Below are 14,452 nucleotides of genomic sequence, written 5' to 3'. Positions count from 1 at the left end.
ACTAACTGCCGCACTCAGAGTCATTTAATGGTTTAAGTAACCATTAAGTCGCTAGCAATTGTTTTCGATACAAAATCGTTACTAAGGAATAGCTTAAGTAATCATTAAATGTCTCTGAGGGCGGCAATAAATGGTAGTTATTAACTCAATATTTAATTATCAAGTATCGAAGACCCTGCTGCTATCAGCTAAATGTGACTTGTGAGTCGGAACTGCTAAGGCTATCCTCAGCAGTTTCCATTAACGTTGACTAGATAGTTTCGTCACATTTATACTCGTATAGAACTGATTCAATAACTGCTATCTTACGGTTCAACCAGATTATATCGTAAGCTCTGGACTTAGTCTCCAAGTAATTAGATAGCCAGGCAGACCACCGTATAACTCAATATCATATTATTTAACTCAGTTATAACTTTGTATTCCTATTTGAAACTTGTAGTTGCGCAACTTTTAAACGGTTTAAATCTCTGCTGTGATAGGCAGGGGCGTACTTGTGTACAAAGTAGGTATCTACAATAGATAGGTATACAACTACGGTAGAGGTTTTATAGCATATTTGGTTGATCCTGAAAATTGCATCAAGGATACCGATTAAGGACTCGCCGCTATGATGATTGAAGGTTCATTTAATCCAAATTTGAGAAAATCTTAACTTCCACCAAAATCTTCTTTGGGGAGAGTGGTACTTTAGCATCCGGTAATCTAACTCAAATGACGAAAAACAACGCAAGCGTTGTTTCACGACAGTTTTCTGTAAAGGCGTATCACTTCGGTTGAGCCGGCTCCTTCGTGTCAAACTATGGCTCTCCCATACATAAAACACTTGCTCGACATTTGTCACATTATTCAATTTCACGATCAGTATCTCAGTAAAGATTATAATCCACAGCAGTACCTATCGCGTGCTCCACCCTAACAGCCAGCTTCCTCAATCAGTGTTCTGATAATGTTCGAGATGATAATTGGCAGAGATTACTGGTTAAATGTTACTAGCAATCTTCCAGTTAACTTGACAAGATAATGCATGATGATAATATACTGTTTTAACATGTTTTTATCATATCATCATGTTTGGCCTAATATATGCCCAGACTCTGAAGACTTTATGAGATATAAGGTATTTACATATATAAAATCCTTCCATTCTAACTGAACTTAATACTGAAATTCGATGAAAAAGAAATCTATATTCTTTGGAAGAAGGGAAATCTTTTCGAAGAACAAAAAAAGGTAGCTCAAAAACTAAAGTCCGACTACAGAAAAATTCCGTTCTAAAAAGCGCTGTATATAATTTGAAGTTAACAATAATGGTTTAAGCACTCAAATTGAGATTTGTAGCATTATTCGTAGCAGTAATTGCATTCTAATTAAAAATTAAACAGAACTGGTAAATGTCCTACTGCTGAACAAAGGGATCTTCTTACACGATGAGGAAATAAACATTTACAATTATGTATTTGAAAACCACGGTTTACTCACGTAAAATTACTGAGAAAAGCTCTACTAGTTTTAAATAACAACGGGACCCTTATTCAAAAGCAGCGTGCACAGACAGACTGACGTCGCGCAGCAAACTGTACTATTATCATAATTATATAGCAGCGTTATCCACCATGTTGGTTCAGTAAAGTCAAGTAGGTATTACAAATTCTCTTATACAACAGATTAACCTTTAACTTGACTGTAAAAAAGTTTCATTCACGATATTTCTGTAGCACAATAACCCGATGAATGTCATTGTCACGGATACAGCCCGTAGCGAAACGATTCGTTCGATCTATAACTAGATCACAATATGATTGAGATTGGCTATGTCGAATCAATTTCATAGAGACGGTGAAAAAGATAATGTGCTTAAAGTGAATGTCTATATGCTTTTATTTAGCTTGTTCCGTTTGTTTGTTTGGTTCAAAAGTAAATGGTACTTCAACCCCTTCGTGACGACCAATCGATCTGATTATTAGTTCACTCTTAATCTTGATGACCATACAATACAATCTACTATGGATATCAAAGCGAAGCGATATGTGAATAACTAAATAATCATCTTCCCTCTCCCCGTCTCCTAACGTGGACCATAGCGGAAAAAAGACTAGATGTTTTGATTTACAAAGTACAAAGCATTTACTCATTACCGAGTATTTATCCTGCGGTAAAATGCAAAATATTTGCACTGAAACAAAGAAGAAAGCACGTAACTATGTTTATTTACAATCTCAAGAAAGCGACTGTCTTTACAACAACAACTCCATTAGGTTTTATAAAAGAAAAATATAGCGTTCCCCAAGGCGAAGTGTAAAACCCTTTCTGATAGTGAAATTGTTTCTTGTGTTATGCAATAAACTATGAAGGGAAAGACGTTAGCATAAGGTCCTTTTGTTTAAAACTGAACATTTAACTTTAATGTAAATGGTGATAATGACATAAAATGGAAGATACACCTACTAACTTTCCACATACTGTTTTTAATCACTGTAATTTTAAAATTAAAGAAGGCTAAATCCCACTACTGCTACTAGAACGATTTCAAATTTTAATGATACTAGTAATATATCAGATGTAATGTCACCAATAACAAGTATTTGATTTAAAGTAGTAATAACAATATGCAAGCCATAATATTCATGTAAATAAATTAGAATTGCGTTTTGATTTGTAACACTATACATTTATACAAGTCACCACAGTATAACGAAATATAAATAGTTTAAACATAAATAATTCAATTGTTGCAGTTGTCGTAATGTTCTTATGAAACCTAAAGTTCGACAACTTTAATAAAAAAAACTATGAGTCATAATTTTACAACAATTTTATCTATTCAATCTTTCGATCGAATATAACTAACTATAGTTCTGTTGATCAAAGATTCAACAAAACTTGAACAGTTGAGCATTTCAAAATCTTTACTCGTACGGAAAAATGTAGGCGTTTTCCTCGCTTGTTTTTTGTGAGGACGTGGTATCAGTCTGTGTGAAGCGAAAACATATTATGAGCAAAACGTTTAATGGGCTTGCAGTGAAGTGTAAAGCTAGTTAGCGCCTACTCTGCGGCACACAGCACCCGTCCTGCAGTAAACCGGTTTGCAATCCGATGAATTGCAAATGAAATGTCACTCGTTCAGGATATAACTACTGGTAAGTGTTGGTACCATGTCCAGCTCTTTCTTATTAATAGAGCCATTATGATCTGGTTTGAGTAGTTTTATATAATTGTATGACTTTCTTGAGGAATAATAAAAGCTGCTCATAATTTGTAACCGATAGAAGACTACGAGCTAATGTATTAAGGCGTTAAAAGAGTCCAAGTCCTTCACTGTGGCGTTATTTTAAAATAGTTATAGTATATAGTATATAGTACCCAGTACCTTGATAATAATGGTTTATCTGTTATCAGCTAAAAGCAGAAAGCACTCGAAACCTAAACTGTCTAGTTAATCAAATCTAGATTTACACCTAAGAAGCCCTCAGCCTTCACGATATTATGTAATCAGAAATATTAGTTCTATACTTAGTACTTAATCTAACATCAACACACATTAATTATGTGTAACTTGTAAGAAGAGAATTAGTTTAATCTTCACATGATTCACAGATATCGGCGTTGTTAGGATTCCAAATAAGCTAGACAGTTAGCTTAGTTCTAAACGATTCCAAATGCATGGAAAGAAGTCTTTGATGCATCTTCTGACTGTTATTATCAACAAGGACAGTGAAAAATGGCCTTTAAGTCAATATCACCAAGGTCACTATAATGCACTTGCAATCGTAAGGGACAGGATTCTCGTGGAAATGCACGATAATATTATGGACATATAATATTAATACATCATTTAAGGGAAATACGTCTAACTGCCGTACTCAGAGACATTGAATGGTAACTTAAGCCAGTCCTTAGTAATCGTTATCGTAACGAAAACGTAGGTAACTAAGGAATAGTTTAAGTAATCATCAATTGTTTTTGAGTACTGCAGTTTGTCTAATTTCCTTATTGATGCAATATTTTTACAAATTGTTTATTAATATTTAAATCATCATATTAAAGTGAACTTTAAATTACTTAGCATTAATTATGTTTTTACTTTATCAGCTTTTAAAAAGCCCTGAAAATACATCTATTTACCTAGCTTTTACCAATGGCCCCAAGCTTACAAATATTTTTGAGTATAATAATGAGAAATTATAATTATTCATATAACTGAATGTTCTTTTTACGGGAATTTTTGGCCGAACCTAGTTACCTGTTGGTGATCCCTTTGTTTGGTTCGGATAAGTGGATTTAGCAAGAAGAACCGAATAAATATAGAGAAAATGAGAGCTATGTTGAAAGTTAAACATTACACTGAATAACATTTTGCATTAAATCTGCTTTTGTTAATGGATTCCCGTGAATTCCTTTTATTAATCCAACTTGTATTTATGTATGATGCGTGAAATTTGTATTCAGTCAGTTTCATAATAACCGTACGCTTGAATGGAGTGAAATTTATATGTACAACATTTTCAAACAAAAGATATGGGCGAAAAATTATTATTACAGTTTCAGTCCATCAATAATATTCAAAGGATTTATTTAACAATTAAGTATTGTTAAAACATATTTTTATATGCAGTGCCTACGTAATTCCAACTTCCAAGTTATAAACCACTTTTTATATTATTTGCATAATATGTGTTATAACTAATTAAGCATTTACTCTAATCAAATAATTTGGAAAACCAAACACGCATTAAAAATAAAGAAAAAAATCGCATAAGCAAAATAAATCGCAAACGCAAAACAAACAAATTACCCTTTAACCACGTGACCGTAAACACTGAATCGCACAAAAAACACTTACGATTTAGTTGTCTCGAGATCGTATTGAATCTGGGAACGCGTGCGCACGCCTTTGCCGTCTACACACACACTGACCGCATGGCGCATGCGCACCTTCCCCACCTTAAAGGCTTTCTTCCGAATACAGTCCATTTTTAGAGATCACCGACTGCGCAATCGCCGATTGCGTCACAATTTAATGTTGTAACTGCAGCGTTTGGATTGAATGTGATCTCTTATTAAAGTACATAGGAATCTATTATCTGAACGTGGAAAATCATCGAACGACTTCTCCTACCCGATTAGGGAAGATATTTCAGACTCTTATTTATTAAAAACCACCCCGTTCTCCTACGTCTCCCTTGAAACTCTATGTGCCTGAGAGGACGTGACCGTGTTTTAAGTACATAGGTCCTCATGTACATAAGTAAGTACATTTTTTTTAATGGGACAAGCCCGCCACACCCTCCCGGAACAATACCGGAACATTGAAGTCCGGCGCGTCCCGGGGACAACATAACTGTCTTGGATACTATAGTACATATTCCCTATTAGAAGATTTTACCTACTTTTCATTTGTTATACATAAAACATAAACAAATCGTGACAGTACACTCCTGGACTACCGGTCAATTTTATATAGGCACATAAATACATTATGTACGGCTTGTAGGCGGATTAGATATCGCAGTTTAATACATAAAGATTTATAACCGAGGCCTATAATTGCGGGCTGCGTCATTACTGCGTAGTTCCTTCACATGCAGGAACAGTATTTGTGATGACAAATAATGGCTCCACAGGCACTAATCCTTAAAACTTAAGTTTTGGAACATTTTACTGTCATTACTTAATACAAATATATTAATTTATAACGATCCAATTACGAAGAACCAATAAAATAAAACTTAAATTTTATTAGTTATAAATTTTATTTCATTATGTCACTTGTTATTTTACTCTAGTTTTAAATTACTTGCAATTAGTGCATCGAATGAGTTAATCAATTCTGTATCATTAGGAAGTAAGTTAATCTTTATCAGATTTGTGAAAAGGCCGACAAAAATCATCAAAAGTTCAGTATCGGTGGAAAAATAAACAGACTAACGCAACGCAAACGTAATTGTCCTTAAACTGTAGTTATCTCTGCCCACCCCTTCAGACAGTAATACGTTTATCGCAATGTTGCCACTCTATAATTTAATTAATTAAAACAATGAATTGTTCAAGTAAAATACTGTGCGCGGTCACCGGTCCACCTTGATACCGACGCACGGGCAAATATCAAAAAATATTTCGTCAGTGAAATAAATTAAAGGCCTACTTACATTTTAATTGTAATTATTTCCAAATATTGCATACTTATACAGGGTAACTATTATAATAACCTAACAGTTTACAGCACGATTTAGTAATTACAGCACGACCGTATTTCTAATATCATAAATAGCATTTTGTTCTGACTTTCCAATACTCTTTTGATTTGAGGGGTTTTTTGAGGGTTCTCAAACATAACTTAATGTAAATTTAATGAGAGTGCATTTACAATAACTCAACAGTAACGTAAATATATCTATCTGTCTCTACAACATACCTAAAATTTTATGCTGAATAAAATTGATAGACAGGACAAAATATGTACCAATAGTATTACACCATCGATTTTATATTACTATTACCATTATCTATCAATTCAAAACTGATCTGTGTCCTTATACTAATTTAATTTAAAGAGTAACTGTGCGCACCTCAAATTGTAATCTACACTGCAAATCTCAAGATCCCTTGAGATAAGTACAAGTCAAGCGTTTAGACAGTATCGAGAGATATCTCCAATAAGATCTCCTTAAAGATTTCGGCTTTGTAACGTTGCTTACTAACATTATAAATTTGGATGTGCGTTTGTACCAAAAACGCGCCAAAGGGAAATTATAGCTAAGAAAAGTATATCATCCGATGCCTTCTCCCACCTTGGGCGAAGTGAGAGGGAGTGTCAGACTCTTACTGACTAAATACTACCCCCGACCCTACTCCTGCTCTTGTATCTTAGCTAGGTAGTCCGCAGCTCCAGGTCTACAATTAGCCTTACTAGGCCCCATCTATGGTCTTCTGATGGCTTTAAGGGTGGAACTAATTCTGGTCAATTTTGTTGCGTGCGATCACATTGTTCTATTCTCACCTTTCTCCCTTGTGATTGAGTGACAGCCAAAGATTAAATTCACGTAAAACTTCTATTTAATGTAATGTAATCTTACATTTATTTACAAACAGTTCACAGCGATCTTGGGTTAAGTATCTACAATTAAATGTTCAAGTGTCTAGCCACTGTACAGTGCAGTGGTTAAAACGTCGAAGTGTTGGGCTGTTTAACTGTCAGAATCACAGTTCAGACATTTTGAACGGATGACAAGTGGTCTGAAGGCTAACCGAGTAAACGCTGACCACCACCACTACCAACACGTTTACGCGAACAGTAGTAAAGGTACTTTTTGAAATTATTTATTCGGATTACTTACTTACACTGGTCGAGTGATCGGTAATAGGGTTCTTAAGTTTACAAGGTCGGGAATAATGCGACAGAAATATACATGAAGCCACGTCTTTTGTCAACCCAACTGTTAGGCACAGATGTACACATTTTCGGCGCATCACGCGCTTCTAAGAGCCAGACTACCACTGACAGGGCCCAGTAGAGCTGCTACCCGATCCAGAACAGCGGACAACATAACAGGTTACTGAGGTTCCAGCTTAAAGCAGGAGTAGGAACGGGGTGGTTTTTGTTAGTAAGAGTCTGACGCCTCCTCCTCACACCTTTCCCAAGGTGAGAGAAGTCATTAAATGACTTCGCACATCAAAAAAAAGCTGCATACATTTTAACACCCACTTTTCACCACTTATGTTATGAACCCAATATAACAGGAGCCTATATACAGTTAAACCGGCATTTGGACTCTTCATATTTGTAATAGAGCTTCGAGCAGTATTTCATAACAACCTTGATACGCGATTTATAGGATCGATACTAAAGGAGCGATGTCATTTCCCATAAAGGAATATTTCAACCTTTGAAACCAAAAAACTAAATTAAATCCATTTTTGTCTAGTTGATTGTTTGAAATGTTCTTTTGAACAGTAAAGTGCTCTTGTGAATTTACTTACTTTAGCTGAACCTATGGCTCATTCACGTGTGCATTTGATGAAAGAGGTACATAGAAGCATGTGTGGATATCATTCAGTTTTCCAGATAAATTCAAACTATTTGAACAACGTAATGGTTTCGATATAATATCTTTACTTAGCTGTTTATTATTATTAGGTTATAACAAAAAAGGTATGTATTGAACAGTTAAATTGGTAAATGAAATAGATTTTATAAAACAAACAAAACTTTAATCACAAACATTAAACAAATTGATAATGATATAAATTATTCACAGTATAAGGCAGTAAGAAAATTGTTTTTAGAGTACTAAAAAACTAAAAAGATCTACTTCTTTTAGTGCAGAGAGTCATCAAGGTCGTCATTTATAGGATTTCGAATAAATATTCAATGATAGTTCTTAAGCCATTTTAATGTTTTATTAATATACTCAAAAATAATCACTAAACCATAATGGCTGACCGATACAGTATTCGCACAATGTGTGACGCGGGCTAATGCAATCATTTCTCCTTACATCACAATATGACTTCATGATTGATTGCGAACGCGCTCGATAATTTATTAGTTTTCTTTCTGATGTTTGTATTATGCATACTTCTAAATAACTAGTTGCTAATCTAGTTTTATTTATTCAAAAACTAGCTGCCGAAAGCTATGTAAATACTAATAAATCTTACAAACTTAATGTATGTACGCACTTCACTCTCGAATGACTTCACTAAATTGAATATATCTTAAATCTTTTTTAATGCTCTTCGTTACAAAAAAGGCAAACTCGGTCACAGTGCTACGTTTTAAAAATTGTAATTTGCGAAAATCTTTACTCTCAATTATCTAATATACAGAAAGAAACGAGACATATTGCCATTACATAAAACTCCAAAATAGAATACTGGTACGCAACTAAGTAATTGTATCTAAGTAGCCTAACATTTACCCGCCTAGTGGTAACAAGAGCTACCAAAACTGTGTCCTGCACGAAGCACATTCTTGTCTATTCTCCATTCAGTAACCCGCGCGCGTATTAACACAGATACATGCAAATTGTTCAAATGACAATAGACGAGTGTTACGGAGATGTATGAATGAAAGGAAGCGCGTGGAAGCGCGCGGAAGCACTCTTGCGCACTATTGCCGTCTGGAAATTGCGCAGACGCTCGCGTAATCGCACGCATTCTTTTTTTCACCGTGCGTCGCATTAATTGACAGTTTTAGTAGAAGTAATATAGGTATGGGTGATATATTTGTCTGTTTGTTACATAAATAATTAATGAACGTGATTATACAAGGTGCCTACAAGGTGCTATCCATTTGGGCAAGGATAGGAAATAAAGGCGAGCGACTGTCTGGAAAAAAAACATTCCACAAAGTTAATAGGGAATCAGGACCTTCAGTAATGAGGAGTACAATGCGGGGAGGTGGATAAAGGAATCAAAGTTGTTGTTTACTCATAAACAGGGTCTCTTTACATAATTGGGGATCGTATAAAAACAATACTGAACTGACCTAGGTCATCTACCTACTACCGCTACCGTCATAATCTAGACTCAAAAGTTCATGGTCAATGTCACATGTTATCTTTCCTGTCTAGCTTAACATTAATATTTTCTAAATTAGTCGATTTTGTGTTAATAAATATGTATTTTTTAGATTTTTATTTTGGTTTCAGAAATATTTTGAGAGTTGCTACATTAATTTAAATTAATTTAATACGCAGGTTACGCACGGCCTGATAAATTATTCTTATGGTCCTCATAAAGACCCGGTGTCACTTGAAACTAATAGAGTTATTCTCGAATAGTACAAATGAGTGTGAATGTTAAAGTTTCTTAACTTTGTGTACAATTAAGAAATGTTAATAATGACCCATGTTTACAAGTAGGAATTTATCATCACGAAACAAACTGTGTACTTAAAATACTGTTACAGTTTACTGATTATGTTTATATAAAATAAAATTTAAAGTCTAGTCAGGCCTTGCACGACCTGAATTTTGAAATCATTCCTCCTTCTACAGCAAATACCAGTCCTTGCAATATCGAGCTTGACGTCACAATCATCAATAATTTATTTTATATTTCAACATAATACACTTTTTCATTAACCTTTCGTTCCTATCCGGTTTCATACGAACGACGATCAGTTTGAAACTTTAATAGTTTCCCAGTTCGTAAGTCCAGTTCTAATACTCTAGAAGCTTCCATTCCATTGGTTTCCTAACAATGCTTTCCTTCACCGGTTCTAGCCTCAATAAACCCGTCAAAAGGTCAACTTGAATCTATTACATAAGGCTATCTGCCACAGTCCCTCTGTGCAACTAACTTATCGATGAACGGCTTATGGAAAATTAATCATAATGTCCCGATTTATAGTCTTGTAGACAAAGTTGCGCTTATTTAATATTTATTTATTTATTTAGTATTAAATTGAATCAAGAGCTAATATAGATAGGTATAATATTAAGCGTAGCAACACGAAGCCTAGTTCCTAGATGGTATGTATTTGTGGTAGTTGAGTTCCAAGGTGAAGCACATTCAATGTGTCTTCTTACAAATGAGTAAACAATAGGATATTTAAAAACAAATGTTTCCTGAAACATCCCGCGAGTCTCATGTCCTTGAACTTACAATCTGCTTAGTGTGCACGTTAAATAAAAGTTTACAGACACTTTTAGCTAATTGTTTAAGTTTTTTAAACGTTGTCCCGCATTAGCACACAAAGAGTGGGTCCGAGCGAGAATCAATCTTGTTACTCGTAATCGATATTTTAGAAAACAGATCAATTAAATCTTTATGTATGGAAAGTATACTAGGTACATAGTTTAAGCATGTATCAAAAAGAAGTTAGTCAAGTTAAAAGGAATACAGTCGAACATTGTTTTTAAAGCATTCTATATCTTACAAAGGGATTATTAATTTTGACATTCATTTCTAAGACTAGGCATAACTAGGAAAGCGGAGAAAGCACAACACTTCAGTGTATATAATACAAAGTTATAAATAGTTGTCAAAGTGTAGACATCTAGTTAGTGTTGCACTAAGTTGCATAAACTTACGATGTCAGCTAACGTATTCATCAAAACTTGGTTACACATCAAGTGTTGGGAGTGGGTTTACTATAGTAATATTGTTGTTCAGCATTAATTGGGGCGGTGTGGCGGACGTCGTGCAGCCAGATTGCTCGGAGCTCAGTCAGGGAGAATGCTCATGTGACTGGGCCTGGTCTTGTGGCTGAAGCGAGTGACCTTGTCGAACAGTAATCATGTAGGCATACTGTTCTAATGCATTCTCAAAGATGACAGTACAACTTAGAGAATTGGATGTCCCAAACATTTCTGTGTAAGGGTAGTCTTCAATGAAGCCGATGACCAATAAAATAAACATACAGACAAATGTTTTCATTTTTGACACTCGTGTAGATTTTAACATTGCATAATTGTACAGTTCAAGATTAACCGAAACAGTACTGAATCAGTGACCTTGCTCAGCTGTTGCAAAGAGTGAAAACAGGTTGGAATTTCGAATTCTTATGACATAACTCATGCATATTATATTATATTTGAAATTAATGAATATTTATATGCTTTTATGACGCACATTGCCCACCATTGACCGTTATAATATAGATATTATGAAGATAAGAAATTTCACACCTTCAAATTCCTGAGCATTATTACAAATATTGATATTTTTACCAATGCAAATACAGCAGTAATGAGGACGTACACATTGTCACACCTTTTAATCCCCGAAGGATATTAATTAACCACTACCTATTTAGTAAACGACAAAACATCACGCCAATGACGTCATATTCAAAATACCTAAATAGGACTACAATATTACTACCAGAGGGTCGTCTCCACCCGGAACAATGATGTAACTAAAATAACAAACGCAAATTCATTATCATAATTAAACATAGTCACATTTCACGCATACGACATTAATTGGGACAACTACGTACATTGAAAAGTATTAAAAAGTACCAATTTCCTAAGAAAACCGAGCTCATTTAATAAGTTTTCTTATCATTAAAACTTTAATAACTTGCAAAGTTGCGAACTGGAATAATGCAACTTCTTAAGAAGCTCTGCTACCCATCTCCGAAGCTACTTACTAAAATTACACTATTAAACACTAGTAAACACAAGTTACAACAGCCACTTGTAAACTAAAGCTTTTCATTATTGTGTTTCAGTTTACTCATGTAACTGTTTGTTATGGAACTTGAATAGTTATAAGACATGGTAGGAGCTGAGAATCATGGGGGCGATTGTGGCTACGTGACAGCATCAATTTAAGTAGTATGTCTTATAAGAGTTATAACAAATAACTGGATATTTCTATACAATTTTCTTATATTAGGTTCCATCACTGTCATGTGTCCTTATACCTTAAACTCTTGCTTAACCCTTTGAGGAAACCACACAATATTATGTCATATAACATAACATGTATTATGTATGTTTTTTTAAAGATTTTCCAAGCACTGTCGCTCGACCTTCGAAGACCTAATTATACATATTCGATGTTATATAACTGACTAAATCACAGTTTAGTCGATATGTTATGCAACTGCCATTCGGAGGTACTATGCAAGGCAGTGTCCGGGTTACAACATTGTGTTATACTTTTTCCCTTTACACAAAAAAAGGTATATTGGTTGGTGATGGATGATGGGTGGTTATTTATTCAACAATAATAATACGCACATGACCTAAAAACCTGTAGAGTCTCTACAGGTGACAAGAGAGGAAAGACTAAAGAGATAATATACACCTATCATAAAAACAAAAGCCCTAGTTCGCCTAGGTCATACCTCTAGTGTCCTATTTCTAATTAATTTCCTCTCTTCTTAGATCTTGGTAGCTAAGTGCTTTACTGTCAATAAAGTGTCTTTGAGCCTCAGGTTGCAGCAAGGTCTCCTGTGAAGTCGAAGGAAATCCCTTGCGGCTTGCGAGATACCTTGTTTTCTAGATTGTATTACAACGTTCAATGACGTTTACTTTTCATTTGGGCGTATGAATAGATTACTTTATTTATTTATGTTGTTTAGTCGAGTGGCCTCTGCGGTTTTCTTCTTTATACAAGGTCTGTGATTCCGCGTCAAGGACACTTGACCAATCCCTGCCGTGTTTTGTTTTTATTGTAATACTAGCTTTTGCCCGCGACTTCGTTCGCGTGGAATAGTGACTTCCGGCAAATTTTTGGTTTTAACCACATAGTTCCCGATCTCGCGGGATCTCTTCAAAAATGAGATGTGGAAGATATTCCAGGGAACTCTTCAAAAATCAACATAATGAGCTCTGCGTTTGAATTTAATAGATGTATACTCACTTAGGGCATTGAAAAAATAGTTTAAAAACGGACTTAAACTAACTTAAAACTAAAGAAAATTACGAATTTATAACAATTAAAAAAGAAACTATATTACAACCTATCCTCTATGCTATAATAACCAAGCTTAAACTAAATAATTTAAAAGAAACGACTTAAATCTAATCTAATTTAAAAAAAAAATTAGACTTACAATTTTATTAAAAAAACTAACTACAGTAACTACTAATAATCGATATCAAACTAAACCTACGTTAAATAGTTTAACCAAAAAACCAGGAAAACCCAACAAATAAACTTATTAATTGACAAATACAACGAAACCAATTTAGAATATACGAAACAGCAGGACCACTACAGACAAATAATCATACGACTGATAATACACTTTTTCTACGATAGTACCGAAGCGCTCGGCCGATACCCAACCAAATGAATGTAACGAAACCATAGCGCGATCTATTTCGATCCCAACGCCATCTATCGAGGATAAAGACAACTTGGATTATTTATTTATACTCCGTTCGGGCATTTTCTTTGTACTAAAAGTTTAATTATATTGATATTATTTTTTTCATACCTTTTTACTATTTATTTACTTTTTTCGATGAATTAAAACAATAACATGAACCGAAGTCGTGTAACGATCGACATAGAATTATCTATACTCCGTTAGAGCATTTTCTTTGTACTAAATGTTTTATTATATTGATATTATTTTTTTCATACCTTTTTACTATTTATTTACTTTTTTTCGATAAATTAAAACAATAACATGAACCGAAGTCGTGTAACGATCGACATAGAATTATTTATAAATAATTTATTTCTTATTTTTATTTTTTGATTTTTGAAATAAAAATATAGCTATGTCCTTTCTAAGGTTCTAAACTATATCTGTACCAAATTTCAACCAAATCCGTCAAATAGTTGCGGAGATTAATGGTATAAGCATAGAATGTTCGACGTGATTCTTTAATTTGACATAACTTTTTTATTTATGAACCGATTGACATGAAATAAACACTAAATGTAAATTTAAGCATGCCACAATATATTCGTGAAAACCGCATCCAACTCGGATCAGCCGTTTCTGAGATTAGCGCGCACAGACGAACAGACAAACAGA

General features: G+C 34.3%; 2 protein-coding genes across 26 annotated transcripts in view; one reads left to right on the top strand and one right to left on the bottom strand.

Annotated features, from left to right (window-relative positions):
- The window catches only part of LOC118263992 (uncharacterized), a 45,892-nt gene extending 40,915 nt beyond the window's left edge, over positions 1 to 4,977 (bottom strand). Inside the window, exon 1 of one of the 2 annotated variants that reach the window (XM_035576291.2) lies at positions 4,844 to 4,977. The gene's annotated coding sequence lies outside the window, so the exon portion shown is untranslated. Of the gene's footprint in view, positions 1 to 4,795 lie in introns of both variants that reach the window. The other variant, XM_035576300.2, reaches the window with a different exon arrangement.
- The window catches only part of LOC118263888 (coiled-coil domain-containing protein AGAP005037), a 355,131-nt gene that overhangs the window by 308,755 nt on the left and 31,924 nt on the right, over positions 1 to 14,452 (top strand). The gene's annotated exons all lie outside the window — the stretch shown is intronic.

The sequence above is a fragment of the Spodoptera frugiperda genome, chromosome 25 (assembly GCF_023101765.2).
Source record: "Spodoptera frugiperda isolate SF20-4 chromosome 25, AGI-APGP_CSIRO_Sfru_2.0, whole genome shotgun sequence".
Classification (NCBI taxonomy): domain Eukaryota; kingdom Metazoa; phylum Arthropoda; class Insecta; order Lepidoptera; family Noctuidae; genus Spodoptera; species Spodoptera frugiperda.
The sequence above is the reverse complement of the archived record's forward strand: the minus strand, read 5'-3'. Positions and strand labels throughout refer to the sequence as shown.